The 14,744-nt window shown below is 39.5% G+C and overlaps 1 protein-coding gene across 6 annotated transcripts in view; it reads right to left on the bottom strand.

The window, feature by feature from the left end:
- Positions 1–14,744, bottom strand: part of myt1lb (myelin transcription factor 1-like, b) — a 249,930-nt gene that overhangs the window by 105,545 nt on the left and 129,641 nt on the right. The window contains exon 1 of one of the 6 annotated variants that reach the window (XM_088353856.1): positions 12,747–12,845. The exons of the other annotated variants lie outside the window; for them this stretch is intronic. The gene's annotated coding sequence lies outside the window, so the exon portion shown is untranslated. Of the gene's footprint in view, positions 1–12,746; positions 12,846–14,744 lie in introns of those variants that run through there. 6 annotated transcript variants of the gene reach the window in all.

Raw genomic sequence — 14,744 nt, 5'->3', positions numbered from 1 at the left:
CTGTGTAGTCATGAGAAGAACACCAGCACCCTCGTAAGCCAGTTACCATATTGGTTTACATGTTAATTAGTCGAAACATTTTTGAATGTTTTAAGCAAAGTTTTGGTAGTTTTTGTAAAGCCTAAGCATTGTGTCGTAGGTGGGTGCTGCAATAGTTCAACAGATGGCGAGCAGCCACAATGGGGGCAACTGACAGAAAGAGTTAACAGGGGCTACACCAGCCGGGAAAATGCCAGGCTAGCTGAAAAAAGGCTAACCAGGACTCCCCCATCCATCCATTACCTGCACTGCTTATCCTCAGTAGGGTCACCGGGGTGCTGGAGCCCATCCGAGATATCTTCGGGCAGTGGGCAGGGGACACCCTGAACTGGTTGCCAGCCAGTCGCAGGGCACACAGAGACAGACAACTCGCTCAGTCACACTTAGGGAGCATTTGGACCGGCCAATTAATCTGACATGCATTTTTTGGGAATGTGGGAGGAAACCAGAGTGCCCAGAGGAAACCCACTAACTAACCACTGCGCTGCCGTGCTGCCCTAAACAGGACTGATCAGTAGAAAAACTGGAGGCTGGCCAACCAAAAACATGCAGTAAGCAGCAAGGATAACTGGGAGCCAACAACAACAAATGAGCAGGGTAACAAACGCAAACCTAGCCATGGAAAAACAAGCCAGCAAGCCAACTGCTAACAGGGCCAACTTGGAAGCCTTCAGGAACCCGCACGCTAAGGGGGGAGCTATTTGGACAATATTATATTAACCCTTTAATAACAGTGGCGGCGCCGACGCCCCCATTAGACAAGTGCTTTTAAAACAACTGTAACTCCGTGACTGTTGGTCTAAGGGCCCGGTCACACAGCCGTTTGCGTCTGTATTGCGGGTAAAATTTTGCGTTTTTTTTTTGCCCGTGGTTGCCCGCAATGGAAAATGCGCAAAATTGGCCAACCCGCTGTTCATCGGTGGTATGCCCGCAAAACAGACGCCGGCGACTGTTCCGCTTCCTCATCGGATCATTTCCGCGTCATTTTCTCGTGTGGACCACGGGTATAAAAGCTGCCGAGCCGGCGTTATGCCGAGAAATGCATCCTTGCCGAAAAAACTTTTGATATAAAACCACTTCGTCTTGCATTTGTTGGGAATGTAATACTTAACTTAAACCATTCCGTCTTTGTATTTGTTGTGAATGTAATCGAACGGTAATGCACGCCGTATACAAATCACTTTTGAGCAGGTAACATGTTTATTTTGCCTTATTCAATTCAAATCGCTCATATTGAAACTGTTATGCACTCTACCATAAAGCTTATTTCAGCATAATAAGCTTTATGGTAGAGTGCATAACAGTTCTCAAAAGTGATTTATATACGGTGTGCATTACCGTTCGATTACATTCACAACAAATACAAAGACAGAATGGTTTAAATTGTATACATTCACAACAAATGCAAGACGAAGTGGATTTGGTTATATGTTCGCCATTACATTCTCTAAAAGTGATATAAAAGTGAGATAAAACGAGGTAAAAGTGGTTGTAGTAGCGAGGGGATGCAAATCTCGGCAGGGATGCATTTCTCGGCATAACACCGGGCTGTAGAAATCTTAACCGCTCAAGACACAGTCCCGTGAAGATCAAGATTTCAAGCTAATGGCACCGAAGAAGCCAATATGTTATTATTGTAATAGTTTTTCATTTTTATTTTATTATATTGTTATGAAATTAAAATAAATGTCAAGAAATAAAAATGGATTAAGACGAGGTCACTACGGTGACAGGGATCCACGTTCACCCCTTGACGTCTCGAGCACAACTGACGTGGTCTCGGCAAATCGCGCTGTATATACGCGGAGAAAGGCGTTTGACCGTCACACGCGTAACACGCTAATTTCACGTAATAACACCGCGATACAGGCGCAGAACATGCTATGACCGTGCTCCACCCACGATTACCCGCTGAAATTTCGCGTCCTACCCACGTGCAATCACGCCCCGGCCGCGGCCATAGCACGTCGTTCCGCGTCATTTCCTCGTGTGCCGCCCGCGGTTAACACGTGGTCTAAAGTTTTGAGCAGCGCAAAACTTTTTCGAGCGGCCAACCGCGTGTGAATTTCTGACCGCGTGTAAAGCACTGCTGTATCTCGTCTATATGGCGTTCTCAAAGCGTCGGATTTGGGCACAACACCGGCTCGGGAGCTTTTATACCCGTGGTCCACACGAGAAAATGACGCAGAAATGATGCTATGAGGAAGCGGAACAGTCGCCGGCGTCTGTTTTGCGGGCATACCACCGATGAACAGCGGGTTGGCCAATTTTGCGCATTTTCCATCGCGGGCAACCACGGGCAGAAAAAAAACGCAAAATTTTAGCCGTGATTCAGCCGCAAACGGCTGTGTGACCGGCCCCTAAAGCAGAGAAACCCGGCTTTGGTTAAAACTCTTGATTTCAATGAAATTATATCAGAGCAGTTCTCCAAAACACCCACAAGATAGCAGCAACTTCCTACAATGGATAATGTTTTAGGCATTGGCACTGCATAGTTGGATAAAGGAACATGTTTGTCTGGAGCAGATTGATCTCAACCAGATTAAATAATGTTTTTGTGAACCATTTTTTTTTTGTTATTTGTAACCAATAATACTTTTGAAAAGAAGAGATTTGAATCCTTTGTACATTACTTAGTTTTGATTATCAAAAGGGCAATGAATATTCTGTTCTTCATTTTTAGTTTTTAATCTTTTGATATAATTGTATATTTTAAACATTATTATGGTTATTATTTCAATGCACCTACCATTTCAATAGTTACCCTCCTTCAAGACCACAACCAATGCCTATCTTTTAGGATGGATACTTCCTTGCACTGAAGAGAATTCTAGGTCAGAGTCGTCACCCGAGATCCAGTGAAATATATGGACACTGAGAGAGCATAACTCAAAACTTTTGTATAAATTTATGACAGTTTATATTTCCATTCTTTGTTATCTTACAATATGTTTATGGTCAGTTCCAGTCTTTACTTGTTCGTTTATAACCTTGAAAAATGTTTTTGTTTTGTTTTTCATTTTTAAATGCCATTACATTTTCTTAACACTTAGCTGTGGTAGATATTGCCATTTATTGAAAGTTTTGGGTTGTTCTGAAAAAAAAAAGACAAAGTAATCACTCACATGATTTCTGACTAGTTCATGTACAAAATAACCAAAAACTCCTGAATGATACTTGGTCAAAAAGGGTTAATATCAATACATGCGGCAAAAAAACTAAGAACAAGTCACAATCACATGTCTAAAAGAAGGAATGCATGCTGTACACCACGATAGGTAAACTTACTCCACACAGCTTCTGATGATCAGAAGTCAGAAGTTCCCCACAATAAGCAAAGTTCCAATTACTCCAAGCAAAAATGAGCGGTACGCATCCACTGATTACTACAATCACTGTCTGTTTTTCAAAGGGACCTGCCATTGTTTTAATTCCCAAGTGTCTTCTGGCAACGTCACAGCTCTAGTGGATATGAGGTCAAACTGTCTACTTTAATATCTCGAGATAAAAGGTGCGTGGACTCTTTTGAACATAACTGCATGATTGTGGGGAGGAACACTACATGTTCTGTGCCTAATTGAAAAAAAAAGGTCTTTTGTAATCACTTTAAGTACAGTCATACCTCTGTATACGAGAACCTCTAGACACAAGACTTTTGATATATAAGGTTTATTGGGAAATTAAAATCTTGCTCGACATACGAACGAAAATCCAAATCACGAGCATTTCTAGGACTGCATAACACAGCTCTTTAATCGAGACTGCTTACCGCTAGCCAGTTTGCGTTTGCGCTTCCATCATCAGATGCTTGATCCTATGCAATGGTTTTTATTACTTTTTATTCAATTTGTTTTTATTGTATTGTATCTACATTATGTTGTTTTTGGTGACATTAACTATGAGTTCTGGAAGGTGTTTTCTGAAAAAAAAAAAAAAAAAAAAAAAAAAGAGAGGCTGATGTCTCTTTAAATCAGGGGTCTTAAACTCAATTGACTTGAGGGCCACCGGAACTAGGTCCTGGGTGAGGTTGGGCCGAATGGGTTTTTCACAAGAAAACTTCTGATTAAAAAATATCCACTGTTCTCAATTATCTTTTTCAAAAAATGACAAACAAAATAAGATCTAAAAATAAATAATATAAATATTTAATGTAAAAATAAATCAATTAGTGATACATGAATCCACAATTTGCTTGGGCTGCATTTACATCAAAGGGACAGTGTGTATTATTCGACAGAAGGTGCCTAATTGCTCCATGCAAATCAAAACAAGCGCTAAAACGAAAGAAGACAAACTACACAGACTTAAAGTGGTCATACCACAAAATTGATATTTTGAGGCCCCGGGCTTAATATAAAAGTCTAAAGGCATAGTGTGTATTTGTAAGGGCCTCTTGGTGGGAAAAATATAATTCATTAAAAAAACAAATACTGCTTTAAAAATAAGCGAAAATATTATGGAGTAAACATTTAGGTTTTAAAAGACTCATACGTAAAGACATTTACACAAGAACATACATTAAAATATTTACAAATACGGATAAAGTACAAACCTACGTTTTTATAACATTTTTATACCCATTTATTTGACACAACATTAGCCTCAAATAGATAGAGCTGGAATCGTTGCCGGCCATCTTGCTGAGACAGTTATCCCATGAAGAAGAGAACCCTCCCTTTTTCTTTTTCTTTTTACCTTGTTTTTACCCAACTCTTTTGTCATCTGTTTCATTTATTTTTTCTTATTTCTCTTTTCCGATCTTTTTTCTTTATTCTTTTTCCCCTTTTTGAATTTTACCTCCCTGATAGTTTGGTCACTTTTAGTCTCTAGTATGTTTTGTCTCTATTTCACACTTGTTTTTGATTGCACAGCACAATAAAGCATTATCTATTAGTCAAATAATACACATCGTTCCTTTGATGTAAGTGCATCCCACGAAAAATTATGGATTAATGTATTACTGATTAATTTATTTTCACAACAATTGTTGATCATTTGTATACTTGTGGCAGCAGGTACAACTGGAATGGATTTAAAGGCCAGCCATAGCTGGTTTGAGAAATTCAAGAAGAGGACACTGCGGTTTGACTAAAGGAAGCAGGGAGAGCAAGTTACAAAGCCGCAGAAAAATTGTTGGAGCGCATCACTTCGTTAAAATAAAAGAAAGGAAATAAAAACAATATGCATAAGAAAGGAAACATGTTTGTGTGTACGGTCCTTTAAAGTTACAGTAACTTTAATTTTAAGGGTCCAGTAAGTGCTTAAGTATCATCAACAATCGTTCGCCTTTTTTACTCTTCCCGCACCCCTCCTCCTGTCTACCCCGTACTTTGCATACAACTCAGTTACGTTAGAAACTGTCGACTCCCTCATTGCTGAAAATAAACTTGCATTTTGACTCAAAGAGCCACAAAAGCAAAATATTTTGGTTTAAGCCACACGATATATTTTAAGAACAAGGTTCAACAAAATCGCTAAGCCTGCACTGCAGATTTGATTAAAAATTGTAAAATAAGAATAATGCCAGAACCTACAATTAATTAAGATTGTTGACCTTCATTTTTCCCATAACCCTAACCATAAATAATAGTTTCAAAACTGTCACAAACTATAAAAAAATTCACAAAATTCAGCAAACAAGGATCCTGACGTATTTAGTTTTGGCGCAGACGGCGCAGGGCGAGAGACATCGGGAGTGCTTGCTTCTTTTGCATAGCTCCCATCCATACTGCTCTCCCAGTCAAAATGTTCAGGGTGCTCGTCTGCTGTTTTGGCATATTTACAGTTTGTTATGTAGATTTTTATCATAAGGTGTTTCTACAGTGAACACAAATCATTAAATCAGCTTCTATGAAAAGGATTCCTTAGCGATGTACAGCCAAAACAAGTTTTGGTGATGTAACAGCTTGACTGTAAACTGGAGTTAAAAACAGGCCCCATATATACTGTACAGTACCCCAATAACTTTCAGCGTTGATTTGACTTCACATGAATTTAATTAAGCATCGACCAATCAAGTTTGGAATGATTTGTAGAAAAATTGCCTGCACTCAATTTTGTCTCTGAGTCATATAAACTCATAAAAAGAGCCATATATGGCTCGCAAGCCATAGGTTCCTGACCCCTGGGTTATCTTCTGCAGGTTAAACCCATTTGTTCTTCAGGCGAAAGCAAATCACTTTGTATGCTCTGTAAACGCGTCGTAGCAAACGGATACACCTTTGTGAATCCAGCACATCAAAAGACAATTACCTGTCTGCATTGTGATAAAATGGGAACAAGGTAACATGAAGTCTGATTAATTGAATCTTGCCAAGGCGTGTATGATTCATACGAATTTCTGCCGGCTCTTTTATCCTGTAAAAGGAACACAAATCCTAATCAGCCCGTCTGTGTATTTGTTGCGGCTAACGACCACAATGCTTTAACTATTTCAACCCCCCCGAGCGGCAAGCAGCTACCTGACCGACATGTAAGCAGGTTTCCCGTTTGTTCTTTGACTAAAAGTGTGCACAAATCTGGCACATTTGACCAAAATCAACCCACACAGTCAGAATTATGATGAGCCCTGAGTGTTTTGGCCATCAAATAAAGCCCTTTTCCAAGCTTGGAGCTAAACACGTTTTGGGCACGTTCACTCGGCTGTGAAATATCCCTGGGCTGCTATTTTACAAACACTCACACAACCTCTGGAAATTTCCCCTGGCCTGGCTGTACTTTTACACACACACAAAATGTCTTAACTGAATGAATGCCACACGAGTGTGTACTGTGTGTGACAACCACTGTATATTTATTGCACCAGTGGCGGGCCGTCAACATAAGTGTTCGAAAAAACTGTTGGTTTAGCCAGTCAGATTCCGAGTTAGTGACATTAAGCCCTTTTCTCAGGCATAAAGAAACATGAGCTAGCGGCGGTAATGCAAAAATGTCTCAAATATATCATTTTACTAAATTAGAATATCATTTACTTTTTCACTCAACAGTGAACTCCTTTAATTGATTGATTATCAAATTGATTATCAACTACAAGAATAAACCTGACACTTCTTATTTCTTCTTAAAATATATTATCCCTGAAAAACACAGGAACATAAATTAAAATATCTACAGATGAACAGAAAAAGTATAAAGTACAAAACAACATTTTATAACCTTTTTATACCATTTTATTTTACACAACCCTCACATAGATAGAGCGACATCAATGTCGGCCAGCTTGCTGCTACAGGTACCCCAGGTACCTACAGATTTAATAGGGCTCCCAGTGATTTTGTTGATCAAAAGAAACAATTGGCTTGAATGAAAATAAAAAGGAATGGTTGTGAGATTTTTGGACTGGAAACATTTTCTCGAAATAATCAATTAACATGTGTCCAAAAGTGCTGATGAGTTTTCAAAAAAGGTTTATATGAGGAACAACGAGATGTGCTAAATGTAAAAAACAACCCCCCCCCCCAAAAAAAAAAGATGGAGCCTTTTCGTTGAATACTAGAAAGGTTCAGTCACTTGTCCAGTTTTAGAAGGCACATTGAATCCCATGTAGAATGCCACTGGGTTCTTTGGTTTGGAGTAGCATGTTTTTTGTCGACAAGGCTTCCGTTTTCTTAGTCATAATTGTCTTTGCTGAAATCACATTTATTTAATTAGGAAAGGCACCACATTGGGACCAAACATAACACATACTAATTCAATGCCCATAAAAACCCATGATTTAAACATCATAACCAACACCTCTAATTTTCCGAAGTCAACTGAAATCCAATTGAAATTTAAATTCCTAAACCATATCTAAACTTTTAAGGGTTTTTGACAGATAAAACCCTAGAATGTCCAATTAAGGATTACTGAATCTTATCAAATCTTAGAAAAAATTCAGAAACATGTACAGTTGTGGGAGTGAGCACTGGTAACTAAAAAAATCATCTGCAAATTTTTCGTGGTCAAGCGTCATTTTGAGGTTGTGGTAACACCTAATCCTACCAGATGGCAGAAAAAACTTCAGCAGTTTTAAATCCTCAAAAGTCAAATGGATACATTTTTGAATTTGATTGAAGGCATTCAGCAATATAAAAATGTTGATAAGGAATGCACCAAAATGAAAATTTTTTGTGGAAACCAAAACTACGTAACCCTACTATATGTACATATATATATATATATATATATATACATATATATATATACATATATATATATATATTTACATGTGTCCGTATCAACGCCATTGACTCCAACTGGTTTACTATCTCCAGCGGCGTTCGTCAAGGCTGCGTGGCTGCTCCCGACCTTTTTAATTGCATCATCAACCATCTGATGTTCAGGGTTAGTGAGCGCATCCCCGGAGTGTCTTTCGGCAACTACCACCTGACTGACCTGGAGTATGCTGACGACACCATCATGGTCAGCACTTCCTACAGCCAGCTGAGAGACGCTCTGGGCATTTACAGCGAAGAGGCAGCGCGGCTTGGCCTCCAAGTGAGTTGGACGAAAACCAAGTTCATGTATGTCGGTGATGGACCAGATCAACCTCCCACCCAAATTGATAGCGTCATCGTCGAGCCTGTCAAGAGCTTTGTGTATCTGGGGTCCATGGTGACAGACGATGGGGACCTAAAACCAGAGATTCTCCGCAGAAGAGCCCTGGCAGCATCTGCTCTGCAGCCTCTCTGGAAACCACTCTGGCGGCACCAGACCATCGCACGCAAGACGAAGCTCCGCATTTACTACCTCGCCATACTCTCTATCCTGCTTTATGGCTCAGAAACATGGCCCCTGAACGACACCCTGGCCACAAGAATCGACGGTTTTGATAGGGCTCTCAGAACCATCGAGAACATCAGGTGGCCCCAGCGAGTCTCCAATGAAGAGCTCAGAGCCCGCACGTGCCAGCTCCGAGCATCTTCCTTGGTCGCACAACGCCGCACCCGCTGGTTTGGCCATGTCCTTCGTCTACCACCAGACCATCCGACCCGAGCCATTCTCCAGTTTGACCCAAAGGCCGCAGGCTGACGACCACGAGGGAAACCCCGCACTCGATGGCTCGACGTCGTTGCGGGCGACCTCCAACAGCACAGAGTTACTGTAGAGGATGCAGAACAGCTGGCACAAGACCGCCAGCATTGGAAAAACCTGGTTCATCTGGTCGGCTCAACGCACAGGGACGGGACCCCCCGACCTTCGCTGGAGCAATAATCAATCAATCAATCAAAAAAAAAAAAAAAAAATATATATATATATATATATATATATATATATATATATATATATATATATATATATATATATATATATACTGGACTGTCTCAGAAAATTAGAATATTGTGATAAAGTTCTTTATTTTCTGTAATGCAATTAAAAAAACAAAAATGTCATACATTCTGGATTCATTACACATCAACTGAACTATTTCAAGCCTTTTATGATTTGAATATTGCTGATTTTGGCTTACAGCTGAAAAAACCCAAAAATCCTATCTCAAAATATTAGAATACTTCCTCAGACCAAGTAAAAAAATAATTTTATAACAGCAAAACTAAATCAAACATTTGAAAATGTCCATTGATGCACTCAGTACTTGGTTGGGAATCCTTTTGCACGGATTACTGCATCAATCCGGCGTGGCATGGAGGCAATCAGCCTGTGGCATTGCTGAGGTGTTATTGATGCCCAGGATGCTTCGATAGCCGCCTGTCTTTCATCTTCTTCTTAACTATACCCCACAAATTCTCGATGGGGTTCAGGTCAGGGGAATTAGCAGGCCAATCAAGGACAGTGATGCCATGGTCAGTGCACCAGTTACTGGTGGTTTTGGCACTGTGGGCAGGTGCCAGATCATGCTGGAAAATGAAATCCTCATCTCCATAGAGCTTTTCAGCAGATGGAAGCATGTAGTGCTCTAAAATCTCTTGGTACACAGTTGCATTTACTCTGGACTTGATGAAACACAGTGGACCAACACCAGCAGCTGACATGGCTCCCCAAACCATTGCTGACTGTGGGAACTTCACACTGGATTTCAAGCAACTTGGATTTTGCTCCTCTCCAGCCTTTCTCCAAACTCTGGCGCCTTTACTTTCAAATGAAATGCAAAACTTGCTTTCGTCTGAAAAGAGGACTTTGGACCACTCTGCAACTGTCCAGTGCTTCTTCTCCATAGCCCAAGTCAGACGCTTCTTCCGTTGTCTTGAGTTCAGAAGTGGCTTGACCATGGGAATACGGCTATTGTAGCCCATTTCCCGGACACGTCTGTGAACTGTGGCTTTTGATACCTGGACTCCAGCTTCAGCCCACTGTCTTTGAAGCTCCCCCAAATTCTGGAAGCGGCTCTTCTTCACAATTTTGTTAAGGCTGCGGTCATCTCTCTTGGTTGTGCAGCGTTTCCGGCCACATTTTTCCCTTCCGACAGACTTTTTGTGGATATGCTTTGAAACTGCACTCTGTGAACAGCCTGCTCTTTGAGAAATTTCTTTTTGTGTCTTACCCTCCTGATGGAGGGTATCAATGATGGTCCTCTGGACAGCAGTCAGATCAGCAGTCTTCCCCATACTTGTGATTTAGTTTAATGAACCAAGCTGAGTGTTTTTAAGGCTCAGGAAACCTCGCAAGGTGTTTTGAGTTAATTAGATGATTCAGGTGATTAGTTGAATAGCCTACTTGTATACTTTTTCATGATATTCTAATACTTTGAGATAGGATTTTTGAGTTTTCTTAAGCTGTAAGCCAAATTCAGCAATATTAAAATAATAAAAGGCTTGAAATAGTTCAGTTGATGTGTAATGAATCCAGAATGTATGACATTTTTGTTTTTTTAATTGCATTACAGAAAATAAAGAACTTTATCACAATATTCAAATTTTCTGAGACAGTCCAGTATATATATATATATATATATATATATATATATATATATATATATATATATATATATATATATATATATATATATATATATTTATAAACATGTCTAACGGCAGCCGAGTTAGACGTGTTTTGCAGTTATTTCTTTGACACGCTTGAATAAACACTTCTTTCTAAAAAAGCATTTTGAGGGGTTTGTCCCACCCAGAACAGGCCTGATAAAAGTAAAATAAAAGCAGATTGGTGCAATTGAAGATAGAGCATTAGTGTTCTTTGAACTCACCTGGCCATCCTTAATAGAAAAAAAAATTGTACTTTCAAATTTTTAAGATCAACTCAAACTTCACACCCTACCTTTAAAAGGCATACTTACAGCTGACAAAAAAACCTGACTGGCATATTGCTCGGTGCTGATTTTGAATACTTTTATTAGATTCGCATAAAAAAAGAGGCATTTACAGTGGTTGCTTTAAAAAAAATCCTGCAACAGATAAAGTAAAACTGCCTAAAAATTTCAAATGAAAATATTACAACCAAGTATCTAAAGGGATTTAATTAAAGATAACATGTACTATTTCCTCACATTTTGCATTTTATAGAATTTGGGAATACATTTAATGACAATTTAGACTGATAGATAATATATTCTATTACCTGTCAAGATTCTGCAGAAAGTCAGTGAAGTTTATAATTCTCTACCCTTCCTTGGACGTCCATCAGTCAGTTAGGGTCTGTTCTGCCTGGCAGGCTCAATCTCACACTGCCCAGGGATTCTTTAATGGTCTGACCTTCTGGCCCCCTCTGCAACCAGGGGCCCTCTTTCATTAATCCAAACCCGCATGGAAACCCATTGCCTACGTGACAGCTAGGACTCGGCCCCGGGGCTGCATGAGGGCCTATAAGGCATCACTTGGTTGTCCAATGCGAGCCAACTGTAATCAATAGTGTTCTCAGCCTAACAAGTGAAAATCACATTAAAATGTTGTGCAGCTCCTCTGTTCCATGACCAAGTATGTTTGCTGTTACCAAGTCAGACCTGATGAGACTAATAAAATAAATACATCAACATACAGAAATATTAACCAGGGACAAAAACCTTTTTTTTTTGCATCAAATCTCCAACTGAAACCTGATCTCATTGGTCCAAATAGATCAGCCCATTGAAGCTGAATTAGCACAGAGAATAGATTTGTGCCAGTGTGTTTTTTAGCTACTGAATTAATTATAAACAATTTAAATATTGAATTGCTGTAATTTCTTCAGCTAATGGATTGCAAATTATGAACAATAGCTTTTCTTATCTGTTCTTTGTATTTTTAAAAGCAGTCAAGTGCACTTCATGTTTGAGGTCGCCTTTGTGCAAACAAATAATGATTTGAGTTACCGGACATAAAATAAAGAAGCTGTAAAAGCCAGTCAGGCTTAATCCTACTAGTAACAAACAGCCATGCATTTAGTGTCTAACACATTTTTTTAAAAACCTGAAATAAGAGAAGTCTAATCAAAAGACCATAAGTGATATAGATGTAATAGGAAAAGGCATGACTTTTTTTCATCATTACACTATCTTTAATACACGGTACCAAAGTCGAATGATAGAGAATGGAGAAAACAGAAAGTCTTCAAGTCAAGTCAAGTCATGTTTATTTGTATAACCCTTACTCACAAAGAGTCTCAAAGGGCTGAACAGATCAAAGACTATTGCTAACTACAGACCATTATGACATCATCCCCTGATCTAAAACCTACATGAGGGCAAATAATACACATATGTTTTCAACATAAAATATAGGTTATTCATATGCTATGGAATAGAAGTGTGTTTTAAGCTTAGAATTAAACATTACACTGAGGTTGTAGATCGAATCTCAGGGGGAGGAGCATTCCATGGCCCGAATGGAAAACGCTCTTGAGCCTGCCGATCTCTTCCTGGCTCTTGGGATCACTAGTAGACCAGCATTTTCAGAGTGAAGGCTCCAGACCGGAACATAGAGGGAAATTAAACCTGAAAGATATGAGGGAGCAAGCCCATGCATGATTTTGTATAATACCAACAGAACCTTAAAATCACATTTTAAGCAAACAGGGAGCCAATGCAGGATAGCTAAAATCGGGGTAATGTGATCAAACTTTCTTGTCTTAGTTAAAAGCCTCGCTGCAGCATTTTGTACTAGCTGAAGGCTCTTGATTTTGGACTTCGGGAGACCGGGGAGTAGTGCATTACAGACATCAAGACGGGAGGTAACAAACGCATGAATCATAATCTCCGCATCCGACTGAGACAGCATAGGGTGAATTTTAGCTAGGTTGCGAAGATGGAAAAAAGCTGTTCAAGTAATATTCCTAACATGTGTTTGAAAGGACAGATCGGGGTCAAATATGACATCTACATTTTTGACTGAGTCACTCTGGGTGATATTACTTATGCCAATGTTCAGAGACGTTTTTGAGAACAAGTAACGGCATTTAGATTGACCAATAACTAGCATTTCGGTCTTTTCAGAGTTAAGGCGCCAGAAGTTGAGTGACATCCATTCTTTTATCTCAGTGAGGCAGGCCTCCAAATTTCCACAGCTTAGTGTGGCAGATTGCTCCATCGGAAGATATAGTTGAATGGCATCTGCGTAGCAATGGAAACTGATATTATACCTGCGAATAATATCACCTAATGGAAGCATAAAAATACTGAAAAGAAGGGGGCCAAGTACTGAGCCCTGCGGAACAACACAGGTTACAGTAAAGGGCTCAGATGTAATTTCACCAAATGTAACACAGTGCGTCCTATCTGATAAGTAGGATCTGAACCATAAGAGGACAGTTTCTGAGAGACTAACCCATTTTTACAACCATTCTAGTAAGATATTATGGTCCACAGTGTCAAAGACAGCAATAAGGCAGCAGCAAGAGTGATGAAGCGCCGGAGTCCATTGCCAGTAGAAGATCATTGGTTACCTTAATCAGGACTGTCTCAGTAGAGTGGTTAGCCCTGAATCCCTATAGCATTGATTCAAAAAGATTGTTCTCGGATATAAAATCATTCAGCTGCAGTGCCACAACCTTTTCACTTTAGAAAGAAACGGTAGGTTTGACACAGGTCTATAAATACATAAGCTTTCTGGATCAAGGTTGGTTCGTTTCAGTGTAGGTTTAATAACAGCGGACTTAAAAGCCGCTGGAACTACACCTGAGGAGCGCGATATGTTCATAATATTTAGAACTGAAGGTCCAAGGACCCCAAAAAGACCTTTAATCAGTGAACCTAGAAGCGGGTCGAACAGGCAAGTAGTCAATTTGGCCTTATTCACCACCGGTTTAAGATTATCAAGTGACAGATCACTAAATCGGGAAAAAAATCCCATGACAACCCACCATGTTGCTTATCTATAGATTTCAGACCTTTAATATGTGATGTACTAACAATGTCTTTAGAAGTTTCTTCCCGTATGCGTTGAATCTTCTTATTAAAGAAGACCATAAAGTCGTGGGCTGAATGGGTAGAACTATCTGGGATAATCTGTTGACCCGTTAGCGTTCTGAAAGATATAAATAAACGCCAAAAAGCATGACGAGGGGAAGAACTCTTTAATGTATCTGATGATGAATCGGACTTTGACGGACGTTAAATAAATACATTGGAAATTTTTCGTTGATATTGTGTTCATTATTTATTGTGTCAACAAATGATTGGCCACACTTATTCAACAATGATTTTCACTTCCAGAGTTTGAGCTAAGAAAAGGTGAAACACATTTATTTTTAAAATCTGTTTTTAATCAGAAGTTAGGAGTGCACGTTCTATATGAGCGTGAGTTATTTATTTATCTAAAGGGACACTGTGTGTTATT

The sequence above is a fragment of the Urocampus carinirostris genome, chromosome 15 (assembly GCF_059441175.1).
Source record: "Urocampus carinirostris isolate Australia breed hairy pipefish chromosome 15, RoL_Ucar_1.0, whole genome shotgun sequence".
NCBI classification, from domain to species: Eukaryota; Metazoa; Chordata; class Actinopteri; order Syngnathiformes; family Syngnathidae; genus Urocampus; species Urocampus carinirostris.
Note: the sequence above shows the minus strand (reverse complement) of the source record. Positions and strands in the feature narration are given on the sequence as shown.